The sequence below is a fragment of the Netta rufina genome (assembly GCF_964035555.1).
Source record: "Netta rufina genome assembly, chromosome: 5".
NCBI classification, from domain to species: Eukaryota; Metazoa; Chordata; class Aves; order Anseriformes; family Anatidae; genus Netta; species Netta rufina.
The window spans coordinates 23303859-23320563 of record NC_140128.1 but is presented as its reverse complement, the minus strand read 5'-3'; the positions used below and the strand labels follow the sequence as shown (position 1 = coordinate 23320563).

Sequence of the window (16705 nt, the reverse complement as noted above, 5' to 3'; positions counted from 1 at the left end):
GTAGATGGAGTCATCTGTTCAATCACTTTCTAGGCTTTATGATTGCTGAAAAGTATACCCAGAAAAATCTTATTTCACAAATAAATTTATTTTTGCTGTGATTCTTCCCTGTATGAACCACAGCTATAATTGTTACAGTACTGCAGACAAACCTGATGCTACCAAGATATTGTTAATGAACGTCCTTGAACAACTGCTTGCAGCTGGCCTTATATTGACATACCTTTCAGAAACATAACACTTAAGAAGAGTCACTCTAAACCTAGAATTTAATTATTTAATTTTTAAATCAATGGAATATCATTGACTTCAGAACTCTTCCTAGGGCTTGACTTGAATGACAAAGACTAGAACTGCGTTCCACATAGCGCATCTGCTTATTACTAGACAGTAATTCAGCAAGCAACCTGCAAGCAACTCCAAAATACTTTCTCCTTACTCTTATCAAAAAAAAAAAAAAAAAAAAAAAAAAAAAAATTTATCCACAGAACATCTAGGAATGCCTGGCAGAAAATGAACTTTGAAAACAGATCTAAGGCCCAAGTCCAATACCGTAGTATTTTTTTGTACCAATTTGGACTACAGAGACTTTAAGTATCAGTACCTTTACAGGATGGGAATTACAGCTGCCTGCCGCACTCTCCTTCCCAGCAGTATCAGCCAAAGCTCACATTTCCAGTCTGTGATATCTGGTAAAAAATTGAATGGAAGGCCATGTCACTGCTCTGCAGATTTCTGAAACTGAAGTGTCTTTTTTTTTTTTTTTTTTGCCTATGTAATGACTACAAGAACTCATACACTGGACTAATGTATGGACTAATGTCCTTTGCAGCTCATTGTGAAAACTAGTCAATACCAGAAAAACTCTAATGGTATATTCAGTTCTCAAAAAAAACAAAAAGCCACCTTTGTTTTTAATCAGTACACCTACAATTATCCTTGCTGAAGAGAAATGGATATTTTTAAACTTCCACTGCACTTTTGTACTACAAGACCACCACCAAAGGCCTTTGATTTATTCATCTTACTAATTGTTCATCCACCACAAAAGTGATGTAGAGGATTGATGTATTAAAGGAAATTAAGACAAATAAAAACAGACCTGCTATGGGAGTATTTAAAGGTAAAATCAGATTCCACAATGGAAGACAACCCCAGAAGCAGAAGTCCTAAGAAGTATTCCTAACAAAACTGGGAAATAGAAATTACAGCAGCTTTTAGATTTGTATTGACAATCTTGAATTTTATGTAACAATTAAAAATGGCATTTATCCTAAAAAATGTATTTATTTTTTTTTAATATAAGGCTTTAACTACCTACTTTGGAACCTTTGATATGGTAGTAGGGTTTTTGATTTTAATTTATTTCTTGTAATATGAAGGAATAAAAAAAATGGTTCTTTAGAATAATTCTAATAGCATTTTGCATTAAGTATATTACTAAGCTTTCTTGTTTGGAGGTTAAGCTCTTTGGTTTATCTAAGCAAGTGTTGTATATTATAGAACAATAACATCAAGAATTTTCTTTTCAGTAACAGTTCTGCCCCAACCAGACATGAACAAAAAATTGTATTTTAGGGAGTTTAACAAATCCAAATATTCTCCATGAAAACAATATGAGAAGAGTTATATAGCAAAATTTCAGAACTCCAGACGTTTGCACATATATGTGCATATTTGTTCATTCTATAAATCTTCTTTTCAAATATCTATCTTCAAATTTTTAAACTTTGAAGGACATGGAAAATGTCCATGCACTGAACTCACACAAAAATGTTATTGATGTAATTGCAATATAAATTGAACGTGTCAGGACACAATAAAAATATTTGGAAAAGTTGTAACAGTTCTTACATCAAGAAAGCTGATAAAAGATGCAACCTTACTTATTTTTTTAACAAAGTGAAACCACTTAGACTGTTGCATTTAATAGAACAGCTCAGATTCTATGGGCCGGGGATTTCTTCATTTCCAACAACAGCTTTTGGACAGTTCTTTTCATGACAGCAAAGACAAAAGCCTTCTCAAAAGTTGCAATAAAATACATTTTCTTTTCAGGTATAATAATACATATACAAAATTTTAAGGTCAGGTTCAAGTGGGTGTAAATACTATTTATTAATTCTACAGGTTCAGTAAATCAACTGAACATTTATTTTCCTTTTTTTCTTTATGGTAAGAAAAATTTGTTCTCTTCACAGAAAAAGCAGTAGCAACTCAGTATGACTACCAATACCTTCTCTATATTCAGTCCAAAAAAAGGATTACTGTGGACTACTGTGACTGTGAGATCCACAGTTGGCTTCACCCTTTGCATTAGCTTAGGTGTTCTATAAATCCAACAAATTATATAATCCTCAAACACAGAAATGTTCATATATAGAGTTTTCTCTTAAGAACACATTAAAAACATGAATATTTTTTATGCAAGTTTATCTTCCATTTAAAACAAGTTGATGGAACTGATGGAAATCTGGTTACCTTGTCTGTTGACAGGTAACACTGCAGGACTCTGTTCCCAATCGTGCACACACCATAATTTAAACACAGGAAGTACAAGCCCCCAATTTAAGTGTTTATTTTGAAGCTTACTTATAGTTTGCAATGAAACATTGACTGTCTAGTGCTAATTATTTTACTAAATGCATAAAACCAACGTACTGGGTCAAAATGGTTACTTCTAACAATAAGTTTAAGTTCATGAAAAGAAAAAAATATTGAAGCTTAAACTTGCTACAGATCCCTTTCAATACAGCTGTCTTGAAGAAATTTTATGACAAAATTCAGGCAAGAAAAGAGTAAATGCTTGGGATTACAATATTTTTCTGTCATTTTCAATATTAAAGTGCATATAAGCTTTAAGTGGACGTACTGAGGAATACAGATCTTTTAGTGAACCAAATAAACATCTACAGCTACTCCATTTGTTAGAGAGGAATTAAAACATTCAGATATCCTTGTAATTATTTCCAATAGTTATTTCCAATACAATTAATTAGATCTACCATAAAACAGAAGCAATAATCTATTGACAAATATATATGATTCTCATATATATATATATACACACACACATGTACATATCTAATCATTCTGATTATTTTGGTCTTGGTTTTGGTATACTACAACATTTCCCATTGATATACAGGTAAGTAACTGTGCTTTATTGGTTACATATCCTGCATCTTACCATACTTCCACAGTATGAAATATTTTGTAACACATCACAGCACATATGTGAAACCCAAGATATTTAAAAGAAAAGATTTGACATTGTTTCCTCATGCTAAGCATGGCTTTGCAGAAGTAAGCATTTCATTATTTTTCTAATTTGATTCAGGTATTTGAAAACAGATGACAGTTCATCTCTTAGCCAATATTAATCTAAAATTAAGAGTATTTGTAAATAAAAAGTATATGGCAAATATACATATAAAGTATACAGCAAAGCTATATAGTCTATGGTCCTTTTTATTTCATCACTCCTAACTCAATTTAAGGGAAACGCTGGAGTTTCAACTCTAATATATAGTATCTAGAGGCAAAAGGAAGCACACAGCAGTTTTGCGTCTATAAAGCATCAATATGTACACTGAGGATTTTGATTTTTTTTTTTTTTTGTCTTAAATTCCAAAAGTTACAAAAATAATTCAAATATACCTGGAAAAAAGGAGAAGACAAACACACAAAGAGAAGAAGGAAGCATCAGATAAAGAGCTTGAAAAGAAGCAGAATATTTTGGTGGTGGTGGTGGTTTTGTTTTAGAACCACGCAAATAATCACAACCAAACTGTTACTTAACCAATCAAAACCAGAATAGGCAGCATATACTGCTGAAGTCATATTTCTGAAATCACATTTCAGCTGTTACTTAACATCAGTGCTAAATTAATGCCTTCACAACCAAAGCAATTCCTCTGAGAGCTAGATTGCTCTACTGAAATTTAGTAAGGAATAGAATGCAAAAATTCACAGCTGCGCAATAGCAGTAACTCAAATGCATCACTTCAGTTTCTTTACTTTTTTTTTAATGTACAATTTTGAAGTACATTTCAATATAAAAGACAAGTATATTTTAAACATTTTAAAATTACACTTATTTTCTTCCCATGTCTTTTTTTAAACTTTAGTGACAAAAAAAGGACAGTTGTGCAGTATTTTCTGCTTCTTAATTACTAAAATGGAAACAAGAAAAAGACAGAGGCATAATCTACACAAACTATGTGAATGTTTAAACAGAAAAAGGGAGAAAAAAATTGTGAAATTATTTTTAACGGTTACTTTCTTCATAACTAAAATGCAACTAAATAGGAAATGTTTCATTTTGTTAATAATCATTGAAAATTATGTAAAAGTAATTTAGAAAGTATTCAAAAACATTTAATTTGAAAATAAACTCCTACTTTTATATATATTTACACACATTTTATATGTTTTTGGAAAGTTTACTGAAGTAAACTTTTTAAACTAAGCCATCTAAGTTAAACAATTAAGCTTAATTACAAAACTAAATTGTCTTAGTTGTACAATTAACAAAAAAATTAGACAATTTAGTTACCAGCTAAATGTACTTGTATAGTACACAAGTCTTGAAGCACCCGTCCAGTTTTTTGAAAGAAAAAAGTGAAGTTATACGAAAACAGCTACCCTGTTCTTCCGGAATCCAAGGCATACACAGTATGTTCATTTGTAATCTGCCTTAGATAACAAACACTATGACTTGACCGTAATTTATGTAAAAGGCAGTTACATTTCACCACTTGAGTATAAGAAGACATTCTAGTTAAGATACTGCAAGATGTGGAACTAGATTTGCAATACTGTTGCAAAAAACGTTCTTTTAAAGACACATTAATAACATTTTTTGCTTTAGTATTATGTTGCACTGTAATCTTCTTTACCAAGTTATAAACACCGAAGATTATATATTTTTGAACCTTTATCACTATGTCATGTACTGGAGGACAGCAAACACTAACAACCCTTATTGTCCTCCACAATAATACATTCTAAATACTGGCAAATGAGACATCCAATTGAAGGCAAACTAAAACAAATAGCTTTTTTTGTTCTACTACAACATGCCAATCATACAACAGTTGCTTTTCACAGTCAGAAGTGCTTGTGTTTTAGTTTAAAAGCTATTCTAGTAACAAAATCAAGAACTTCTGTGCATCTGTAAAGTACGTATCGTATGCTTACGTAAGACTGAACTGTGCAACATTTGTTTATTTATTCTGTGTTATACCACAAAGCATTCATCAGCTGTTTTGGGACATAAAATCGTACTTCATTGCATATTTCATAGAGAAAGTGCATGCAAGTACACACAATGCAGACTATAGTCAGTCAAAACACATAAAAGAAGACAGTTATGTCTCAGTTATGTCTGAGGCAGATGCACCTATAATACAAATAGGGATGCCACCCAGCCTCAGTAGTACAGCTTTAAAGTCTCAGTAGTGAGACTCTCTTGGTTAAGTCTTGTAACAGATTAAAAAAATAAAAAATGTCTACAATTAATATGACAAATAGCCTAGTAAGTCTCACTGTTTGGGAGATGCTGGGAAGAGCCTTTTATTTAGATAGCTTTTACAGGAGGACACTACTGAGTAGGTTAGGGAAAGACTGACATTTTTGTGTAGAATTTCAAAGACATGTCCCATTCAAACAACTACAAATTATGTTGGCTTCAATTGCTGGCAACTGACAGCAACTTTTCATTAATGGCAAAGAAGTTTAATGAATATTGATTTTAACAAAAGCAGAATGCATAGAATTTATGAAAAGTAGATTTGATTTTTGACAACTTAAACTCTATCTCAATCTTAATGCTACTATAAACGAAAAAAATATGAAAAAATGAAACAAAGGTGACTACCTCTGTCCACTATAAACTAGTTCAATATTCTATTACACAGTGAACTTGGACTACCACTAGTCTATCATTAGTAGGTAAGAGGTGATCTGGTGAGAAAATCTTATTGCAATTCAGGCTGAATTAGCTCACACTAATACTTTGAGGACTATGAAGACTTTGAAGACTATATAAGACTAATTATTATTTATTATTAAATATCTTATGTAAAATACTTTGTCCTAATTTAAAAACAGTCATGATTTCTTAACGGTTTTATCTGGCATTTTGATAACTTTCCAATTATCACAATTTGGTACCCATTAACTACATTCAACTGCTTATTACTAATTTGGACAGCCAAGGAAAAACTAAAGCACCAAATAACCATTTGCTTCTTTTATACTAATCACCCACATAGCCACCCCTAAACTAGATTCAAGGACACTGTTAAAGCAGAATGGGAAAATTAGATTACCTTTAAACATTAAGAATACTTAATTGTCAAGAAAAGCATGGAGTTCTTCATGTGTCGAGGCCACAAAATGTGAGTAATACCAAAGAATGAATCATTGATGGGCTGCTAAGTGTATCAACCAATGATTATATGCAAGATAATTACGATCTTGTTACAGAAGCTATTAAAAGAAACTAGAGTTGATAACTAAATACTGTATTACAACCCTCTGAAGGACAACCTTGTCAATATTAGTTAATTCAGGAAATAAAAACATCACTGTTTGAATGAGTCTTTCCATTTGTAAGCAGAAATAACTATTTTTTTTCTATATAATATAAAAAGCAGAAAAAAATACAACTGTAAAACAGATTTACTCAACACAACTAATTTGTAAGAAAATTTTAACTAAATTTTAACCATATAAAATTATCTGAAAGCACAGATTGTATTAGTTGACATACTTCTGATGTATTAAATATAGGGGTTCTTCAAGACATGGTTAATCCAGGTACTAGGAAGTCTTACAATCAAAGTAGTGTTTGTTTTTTAAGTTCTGTTCTTTATGCAGACTGAAATCATACATAAAACCTTTTCTCTATGACGTATGTACTGTTTAGCATATAGACGCTATTAGGAAGGTGAACATATACTGCGAAGAAGCTTTTATCAGGCCTACTTATAAACAGGAAAGCAAAGTTCATACACCATTAGGTTTGAAATAATTATCATTCAGACTGTTCTAAAGACACTCAGAAACTGTACTGTAAAAATTTGGCTAAATCTTGTATTAGCTAGCCATCCAGTGTTCCCACGTAGCCCTCGTGATTCACACTGCAAAATGTAAATGCTTTCAAAACAACAAGATGGAATTATTTGCTCTCAAGATAACAAAGCTTTAATTAGATAAAATGTATTCTGTTCTTTAAAAAAGGAGTCATAAGTTTTTTCAAATGGAACGTAAGTTTGCAATGCAAATGGAATGTAAGTTTGCAATGCAAGTTATACATCTATGAGCATCTTACTAAGAACGTTGTTTCAGGAACAGGTGAAGCAAATAAAAAAGTACAAAGATTTCTCCTCCCACCTCTCAGTTCATGTCACACACTAATAAATAGCATTTCTCACACTTAAAACAATCATAGTTGGTTGTGGTGGGAAGTAGAGAGTAATTTCTTTCCTCTGCACTTCCACATAGCCTTCATTTGTTTTGTTTGTTTTCCTCCTTTTTTTTTTTTTTTTTAATTTTCCCTTTCCCTCTTTCCCTTTTTATTTCCCTTTAGTTAAATTGTTTAGTTCATAATAATCTTTATTTAATTATTACTATTATTTCCCTTTAATTAAATTATCCTTATCTCAACCCGTGAGTTGTTCTTTGCTTTGCTTCTCCCCCTCATCTAAAAAGAGGGAAGTGAGAGAGCGGTGGTGGGGTTTAGCTGCCCAGCATGGTAAAACCACCACATTGGTTACCATAATTTACTAAATCTAGGCAAGAACCAGTAGATTAAGATTAACTATTATAAACGCAATCTTTTCAGCAATGCAAATGTTGCTGTGACTACACAACTCTCTACACTGACTTTACACCATATACAGAGTCAAATTCAAGGTTGTTGGCCCAGCATCCAATCCTTTAGAGATACTTTTAAGCTACTGATCTCTTTAATAATACAGTTTCCAAGAAATATAAAGTAGTTGACCAAATGTGGTAGACAAACTGGAGTCTCATTTAAAAAAAACACACAGAATTCAGAATTCACTAACTGCATATCACAGACTCAAAATAAAACAGGCTTGACATGGGACAACTATTTTCATAGTCATATTCTGATGAAAAGATGTAGAAGAAAGCTTATTTTTGTTTCTTAACTACTAAAAGGCACACATTGACTCCACAGGGAAGGACTTTAAGGTTTGTCACCAACTCAGTAGGTTATAAACAAAAAGCAAGCAGTACAATCACAGAACTTTAATATTCAAATATGTAAGATAGTTCATTTTAAGATGATCCTATATTAATCTTCTAATAACTTCAAGAAGTAGCTATTTAATGAATTATCTGAAGTGGTAATTCCAGTCTCATTTTCATATAGGCTTAGATGACTGCAGCAAGAACCAAGGCAACCACCCACAACCACTCAGTAGAGAGTAAAAGGATTTTAAGTAGTACAGAAGAATTCAGATGGAGTGAATCAAGTGCAAGTCTAATAGTTTAACCTAGATGATAACAATAGGTTTGCAATTTTAAAATAAAGTCTCAAAAATCCTACCTACTTGAGTTTCATTAATCTGTCTCATCAGCCAGCACCACTTGCTTGCTGCGATTGAGAAAAGTTTATTCCAACCCACATCTTCATTTCTTTCAATAACAGAGCAAACACTGAGGTAATTTTGCTCAAAAGTTGTGATGATTCAACTACCTACCACCTAAAGCAGGTAGTTACCCGAAAAGACCAAAACTGTAGAAGAGAAATTACCTACAAGTAAGTCTAAGTGATTCCTCAGTAATTACCACTGGCCAAGGCAAAGTGACATATAACTTCAACATACCAAAGACTTAATTGATCAAAGCAGGATGAGTCAGCCAGAGAAGGTAGAACATTTTCAGACCTCTGTAACCACTCCAAAGTGCTTAATTAGGATAGATCTATTTGGTATTTGCAGTGTAACATATGGAAAATTTGTCACAGTAAAGTTTGATTTCAATCTGAAGTATAATTAAAACTATATCCATTATATACAGAAATTATATATCTTTTGGTGCTGCAAGATTTTCCCAATTACAGTTACAGAAATCTAAACATTATGCTGCAATGGATTCTGAAGTTAAACTTCTGAGTTTCCTGAATTTAATTTCTCTGAAGAACCTTTCACCATTGATACACTGATCTTTCTTGTTGCTAATCAACTGAGCATGATTTTTAACCATTATCATAAAAAGAAAATAAATGTGCCCAACTATATATACCGACAAAAAATCAAGGATGGATTCAAGGACACTTTTTTTTTTTTTTTTTTGCCATAAAGATAGAAAGATTCTTCATATACAAAACCAGATAGTATTACCTAGATGGTGAAATGATCCTAATTTTATTTGTGATTTGGCAGCTCTGATATCAACACAGAATTCAAAGATTTCAAATAGAAAGATACAGAAATAGAAATGTAATAGAAAGACGTAAGTTTCTGTAACAGAAACATACATATTAATGAAATGGCACAGATTAATTACTGAAATTACTTTTTGATCTCTGACAAACTTAAGTTCTATTTCAACTTCAGTTACACGTTTAGCAACTCTGCAGGTCAAGCAGGGACTTTAAATACTTTAACCTAGTATTTGCTGCTAAAATTTGTCAAGTTCTTAGACAAATTTAAACAATCTACATAGAAAATACAGACTGGTTCAGAAGGACAGGCAGACAAGCAGCAGTGGAGGGGAGGGGCACACAGAAAAGGGGGCTCTTTTATACAGTCATCATTACTGTATCTTCCCCTCTCTTCAGAGATATTCAGAAATTACATTACAAAGGTTTTCTACAGTAGTTCTTCTATAGCAGTTCTGCTGTCAATGTAAGACCTCAAGTACAGAAAGACTTAATCACTCCTTTAAATGCAGCAACTTTCTACAGTTATTTTCCATCAGTCATCTAATAAAACAGCAGGAGGTTTTTTAGTTTAATCAACCATAGATTAAGAATACATTAATACTGCCAGAAATACTTTCCCTTTAAATTCTCTGAATGTAAAGTAAACAAATATTTTTCCTATTTTAAGCAGTTTAACAGCTTCTGAAAGTCTCCAATGGGAGTCTCTTAGTAGCAAGCTTCTTCAAATGGCTGTGCGCTATAGTCCATTCTTCATAAACATGCAGCATCTGCCCCAGAGCATTAAAACTCCTAACCTAATTGTTGAAATGATGTGAGAATGATACACTAAGAGGACTTCACCATCATGTGGGAGTTAGTTTGGATACAACTTATTCTGCAAAACAGATGCCGTTCAGACCATAGTTTCGGTATACACTTTTAAGACAAAAGTAAAATTTTAGTTAAGAGTTACCCCTTGTTCTCTTGCTTTTTGTAGACTGCTTTTTGGAATGGAAGCTCTGATGCAAAAACTGCATCCTCGCAGCCAAGTAAAGCTGTTTTTTTTTTAATGCTTACAGGGTAACAAGCATACTGTTTTTTTTTTGTTGTTGTTGTTGTTTTTTTTTTTATAATTACTAAAGAACACTTTTAGGAGTACATCTAGACAGTGTTACAAGTCAACAAATGGGGATCAAAATTACACATGAAGAAAACACACTATGTCATGCTTTTATAAAGCATACAAAATATATATATTTCAAGATCACAAAACAACTTTGTAAGAAAATAGAGAATTTAATGGTTTTTGATCTTTCCATGCATGTACATCATAAAAAAAAAAAAAAAGGAAAAGAATTAAAGCTAAAATTTTACTTCTGTACTGGACTTCATCATTGCTAAATATATGAATGCATGTTTGTTTGTTTTTGGTTTTGAAAACTTATTTCAACCTTTAAGAAACAAGTGAATGTAAATTCATAAAATCAGCCATCATAACAGTAAAGTTCTCTGTATCAAATTAAACATATGGACATATATGCTCAATTCTAAATCAAAACTGCACCTCATCCTGTACATGCATGCATGTAAGAGAACGTGAGCAAGAGACCACATGCCTGTGCATCTAAGAGGGAGGCAGACTATACAAGGCTGCTTACTAAAAATATTCTCCAAGTTACATAAATGTAAAAGAAAAGGTGCATTATCAATACATATTGAAACTGCAAAATTCTAAACACAGCATGCTGTCACTAAAAACTACACAGAAGTATGCGTTAATATCCCCTGTGAAACCAAACAAAAATATCAGCAAATGCATGATCATTTCTCACTGACTTTGTATAAGCATTTTCATTCATGCTGCTTGTACAGAAAACATTTAAGATGGAACAGAGAAGCAATATAAACATAACTATATACTAAATAGATAAGTGCTATACATGTGTATATGTAAAAAATATAACTTTGAAACAAGAACGAAGCCCAAGATATTGAGCTTTAAATATACACAGGATTTCTTCTGATTTGTAATTTATTTCTTGAAGTCATCAATAAAATGTCATGAAGCTCCTCTACACTATATCAATTCCACAAGAACAGGCTCTCAAATTAAAAACCTACTGCCTTGCTATTTTAATTTAGTCAACTTTTTGAAAACAGGTAGAGGGCGTAGGGAGAGACTTGCTCCTATTTATTTACATAAACTGGTCATACCATCTCAAAAACCCAATCTAATGTCTGCTAAAACATTAGATTATGTAGGATTTTGGTTTTTAAAAAAAGAAAAAAAAAATTCCTCTTAAATGCAACAAAAGGACCAACACTTCGCAGTAAAATCTGAAATCGTAAAAGCAGTCTTGCCTTTACTGATGTTGTAGTCCATACTCCATGTGAGCAAAAAATAATACAGTGCTGTAAGCATGAGGATTTAATTCATACTGAAAACATATGAAAGATTCTCGCTAGCCGAACAGTGGGCTATAAATGCAGATGGGCAAAAACAGAGTTAATGAAAATATAAAATGTCTTTCAGATAAAAACACAGAAAATTTAACTACATGAACCTTACAAAACAAGGTGGGCTAAATCAGAATTACATGTTAAGATATTTTAAATGGCACTTATCTGTGGTAAATACTTAAAACAAAACTAACAAATACATGTAATATAAAAATAAATGCAATATGAATTTACAATTTCAGGCCTTTTTTGTACACAAGAACACATTAACTTCTTTAAGTGAACAGTTCCTTCAAAATTGGGATGTGTTAGCTAATTGATTTTTCAATCTCAATCTCTTTGCTCCTCTGCTAGTATTCAAGTATTAAAAATATTTCTGAAACTGATGCAGATACAGTAGCAAATAAAACCTTTGTGTGGCTGAAATTATTGTCAGTTTAGCTCCTTTTTAACAGTGTCTTACAAATTATTACAAATGATTCTCTGATCTTGGTATTTGTTGAATATTTTTCTGAAATGAGCTAAAAATAAGTCAGTGTTAAAAAGTAGGGTTGCCAGTTCTTTCATGGTCCCAGAAAACGAAGAGGAAGTTGGCAGGATCAGCTCAGCTCCACTGTGCTCCTGAAAAATATAAAATACCAGTGTCCACTGGATCATTGGGTCCTTTGAACTCTAGTACTACTTATGAAAAAGATTTTGGTGATGACGATCGTAATGGTGCTTTAATATGGAGTAAGACAAATTTGTCAGTGGGTTTGATCTTTCCTTTTAAAATGTCATGCCCTAAATATGTATTATGTATAAATTGAGGGAAAACTGTGCTTTGCAAAATAATAAGCATACTAGGACCTCATCTTTGGTTATTATTACATAAACAGTTAGGAAAAAATGAAAGTAATTCTAATAAAATTAAGAAGTCAAGACTATATACCTGCTTTATTCCTTTTTTATTTACTGAAAGTGACATTCTGAGTGTTAATCTCACATATACACTAGAAATATCTAATTGAAACAAAGGTTGAGAGCCTCCAAAAGGATCATAAAAATTCTCCCCTCACAATGCAATCAATAGTATAATTCTTTTGCTAGAGGCAAATATAAGCTTAATAAAAATACAAAGCACTGGCATCTCACTATTAATATCTAGATTTGTTAACTAAACCAGGACTTCCAAAACATCCATGGAAAAGTTAATGATGACATCTGTAGAAGTCCTGCTGGACAAGTTCTCTCACAACTGGAAACAAAACTGAAACTGCATCTGTTATACAAGTCAAAAATCTTTGCCAAAAATTTTTAGCTTAGAAAAAAAGGCCCTACAACAACAAAAAATACAGGTTAGGGTAATAAATGCTTATTACTCTGTACCTGTTTGGCTACTGTCAAAGCAACAGAACTGCTCCTGCATGCAGAAGCACACAGATTCAATAAATTTTGTAATTAGTCACCTTCCTAGCAAACTCCACTACTCTTCCATTTACTCAAAACTGGCCAAATTTTGTTGTGACCTAAAAAGTTTACCTAATCTCAAACAGGTTAGTTTTTTAAAAAGTAATTAGAATCTATAAAAAAGGTATCTATTTTACTAGGTAACATAGTGATTGCTATGTAACTTAGAGTGCCTATTAAAAGCAAAAAGATCATTGAAAAAATAGTTTGTATACACACCTCACTACTCAATAAGACACGTATACTATATCCTGTTAAGATGCTCAACTGCAACATAAATTTAAAACCTGGACTACAGCAGTGAAAACCCTGACTAACAGTGAAAAGCAGGTACATATTCCAAGCAAAAGGAAAAATTACCTTAGCTACTGATATTGAACTTCATATTGAAACAGCCTCAATTTCCATACTAGCACTAAAATACTCATGTATAATTATCTTAAGATTCTAATTTGATTTGAAATTAAGTTTCACTATTGCAAGAAAATGTGCCACACTTCAATTCAGTCTACAAAAAAGAAGTGTTAATCCAACCTCTCTCATCACCAACACAGATAAAACAACATGAATTTCTAAATATGCAAAATAAGTTCCACAGCTTGCATATTCTTCTGCAATTCCTTTCAATTCCTTTTGCAGTATCTGTCATGGGAATGCCAACAGGTAGATAACAGAAATGTTAATTAGAGGCTGTAAACCTAATTCCCAATACATTGTGCAAATTCTTGTTTACCAACTGCAAATGGATGCTTTAGCAGAATAAAAAGTTACATTGCGTATAAGAGGTTCTTTACTTAAATTCATGAAAATGATTCAAAGTTAAAAAAAAAAAAAAAAAAAAAAAAAAAAACTTCAAATGTCCAGGTTCTTGATGTAAAAGAAAAAGGACTAACAATAAACCCAAAAGATTTAAGAAAAAGGTCATCATCTAATTTCATTCTATTGGGTAATTATAGCGTTGTAATAGGCAACAGCTCACATTGATTTTTCCAACTTCCACAAGCATTATATTGGGTGAAATCTTCACCCCCCACTCAATAACAAAATATCAAGACAGCTAGAATTGTACCCTATAGTCTTGGCACTGTTTAATAGCTTGAGTAGGGTAAAGATAAGTACAAAGAACTCTATGAATGCTCTCCTGTAACACTTTCTCAAGGAGGAAAAAAAAAAAAAAAAAAAATCAAGTGAAGAACACTTTTTATATCAAAAATAGTGAATCTCAAAACATGGAGAATAATTACCAATCGCCAGATCTTACTCAATGCATAGTCTATGCCATTACACGTTAATAGAAAGCTGACTACAACCTGTATGAATTAGCCTCCCAAACTACTTCCAGCTTACTGTCAAGGAGCTCCAGTTCCTTCCTCATTCTGTAACCTGAGTATCAAGTTTCTGTGTCAAGGTCTGGAACCCCCATCACAAGAAAGATGTTCATTCATTAGAATGGATCCAGAGGAGAGCCACAAAGATGATCAAGAGGTTGGAGCACTTCTCCTATGAAGAAAGGCTGAGAGAACTGGAGATGTTCAGCCTGGAGAAGAGACCTCTGGGGAGACCTCATTGCAGTCTTTCAATACTTAACGGGGGGTTATAAAAATAGTCTTTGGTCTAGTTATTAAAAATAGTTATTGGTCTAGTGGGTGGCATCCCTGCCTGTGGCAAGGGTTTTGGAACTGGATGATGTTTAAGGTCCCTTCCAACCCAAGCCATTCTATGAATGGCTACAGCGCAAGGAATTCGGAGAAATATTGTAAATCCATATAAAAAATAATTTCTAGAGAAAAAATTAAAAAAATGACAAGCTATTAGGACAGTTCTTGAACAGATGTAAATTCCTTTCCACATTATTTTTTTTTTCTGCTGCTCATAATGCTGATTTTTAATTACAATGAAATTCATGATGTTCTATGGCTTATAAGACCTTTAAGTTAATTAAAGCCTAGTAAAAGTACAGCTATTTTGGCCATTTCTTGTATACCTGCAAAGATATACAACACTATTGCAAATTATTTTTAGAGGACTTTTCATTTAAGCAGAACTTGTAAATCAAATTTTAAGAGATAATGAGATACTGCAACACCATTATAACAGCAGCACTTAATTTTACAGAGCACAGATGAACACAAAAAATCAAAAAGTTGTATTGGAACAAAAAAATATAGTTTCAGAAAATTATAGGTCAAACAGTACACATATGGATGACAAAAGATTTTTTTTTTTTTTAATTTATCTGCCTTTTTTTTTTTTTTTTGCAGGAAGCAAAACAGTGATGAGAAACTTATCGATACAACTTTTATACCACAGAACACCATTACCTATAACACTGTACTCACTTGAATCTGAGTCCCAACAATACTATTATGGAAAATGAATAAGCATTCACTCACAGGAGGAAATTTGTAGAAGAACACAAGAAAGAACAGGAAGTTTTTAGCAGTACAAAAAGGAACAGCATAGAATACTTTCACGAGGCTTAAAAGTTTTCACCTATCCACTACTTAACTTTTTAATATGATAAAATTTCATAGGATAAACATATCGCATGTCCATAACTGATATTTGGTAGATCGCAGATACTATGCAAGGGATGCTTATGGAAGGCATGAGTTGCTTTCAGGTCTGATAGAAGTTGACAAAGAATAGGGTGAAGTCTGCACCCAATTATGACTGCACCTTTGGAATTCACCAACATTGTGGTTTTTTTTTTTGTTTTGTTAAATATTTAGATAGGTATACATAACATTTCATGTATTTTCCACTCACTTTGATACCTGGTAAAATTATGGAGAAAATTATTGCAGGAGTTATAGAAAAAAGCAGAAAGACAATGCAGTCATCGGTCACAGCCAACATGGGTTCACAAGGGAAAAGCTCTATTTAACAAACTTAATTTACTTTTATGATCTGGTCACTCATCTAACTGACCAACGGAAGTCGTCACTGTTTTTTTTTTTCCAGTTTTAAAATGAAAGAAATCTACTCAAAGCCCTATATATTTAAATGGCAACAAGTTTTAAACTAGTTTAAAGAATCCCACAATTTACAATTTTTGTAGAGGTGCAAGTCCTATGGGAAATACACTAAACAGTTGTTCGGGGATTTTTTTTGTGTGTGTTTCGGTTGTTGTTATTTGTTTTTTGTTGTCGTTGTTGTTGTTTTGTTTTGCTTAGTAATCTTGAGAAAATCTGTGGTACTCTGCTCAGATTTACCAAAACTTGCACATTGCATCCATCCTGTCCAAACAGAATATTGGATTGTAAAGATGCTGCTTTGAGAATTCAGCACAAAAATCTACACCAGGTAATTACAAAGTTGATTAAAAACACACCTTTTCTAAATTATTGTATGAAGCTAAAAATAACTTATTTAGCAGGCAACTGGTCAAAC

The 16705-nt window shown here is 32.4% G+C and overlaps 1 protein-coding gene across 5 annotated transcripts in view; it reads right to left on the bottom strand.

Annotated features, from left to right (window-relative positions):
* NOVA1 (NOVA alternative splicing regulator 1) overlaps nucleotides 1-16705 on the bottom strand; it is a 150348-nt gene that overhangs the window by 96275 nt on the left and 37368 nt on the right. The window contains exon 1 of one of the 5 annotated variants that reach the window (XM_084287596.1): nucleotides 605-654. The exons of the other annotated variants lie outside the window; for them this stretch is intronic. The gene's annotated coding sequence lies outside the window, so the exon portion shown is untranslated. Of the gene's footprint in view, nucleotides 1-604; nucleotides 655-16705 lie in introns of those variants that run through there. 5 annotated transcript variants of the gene reach the window in all.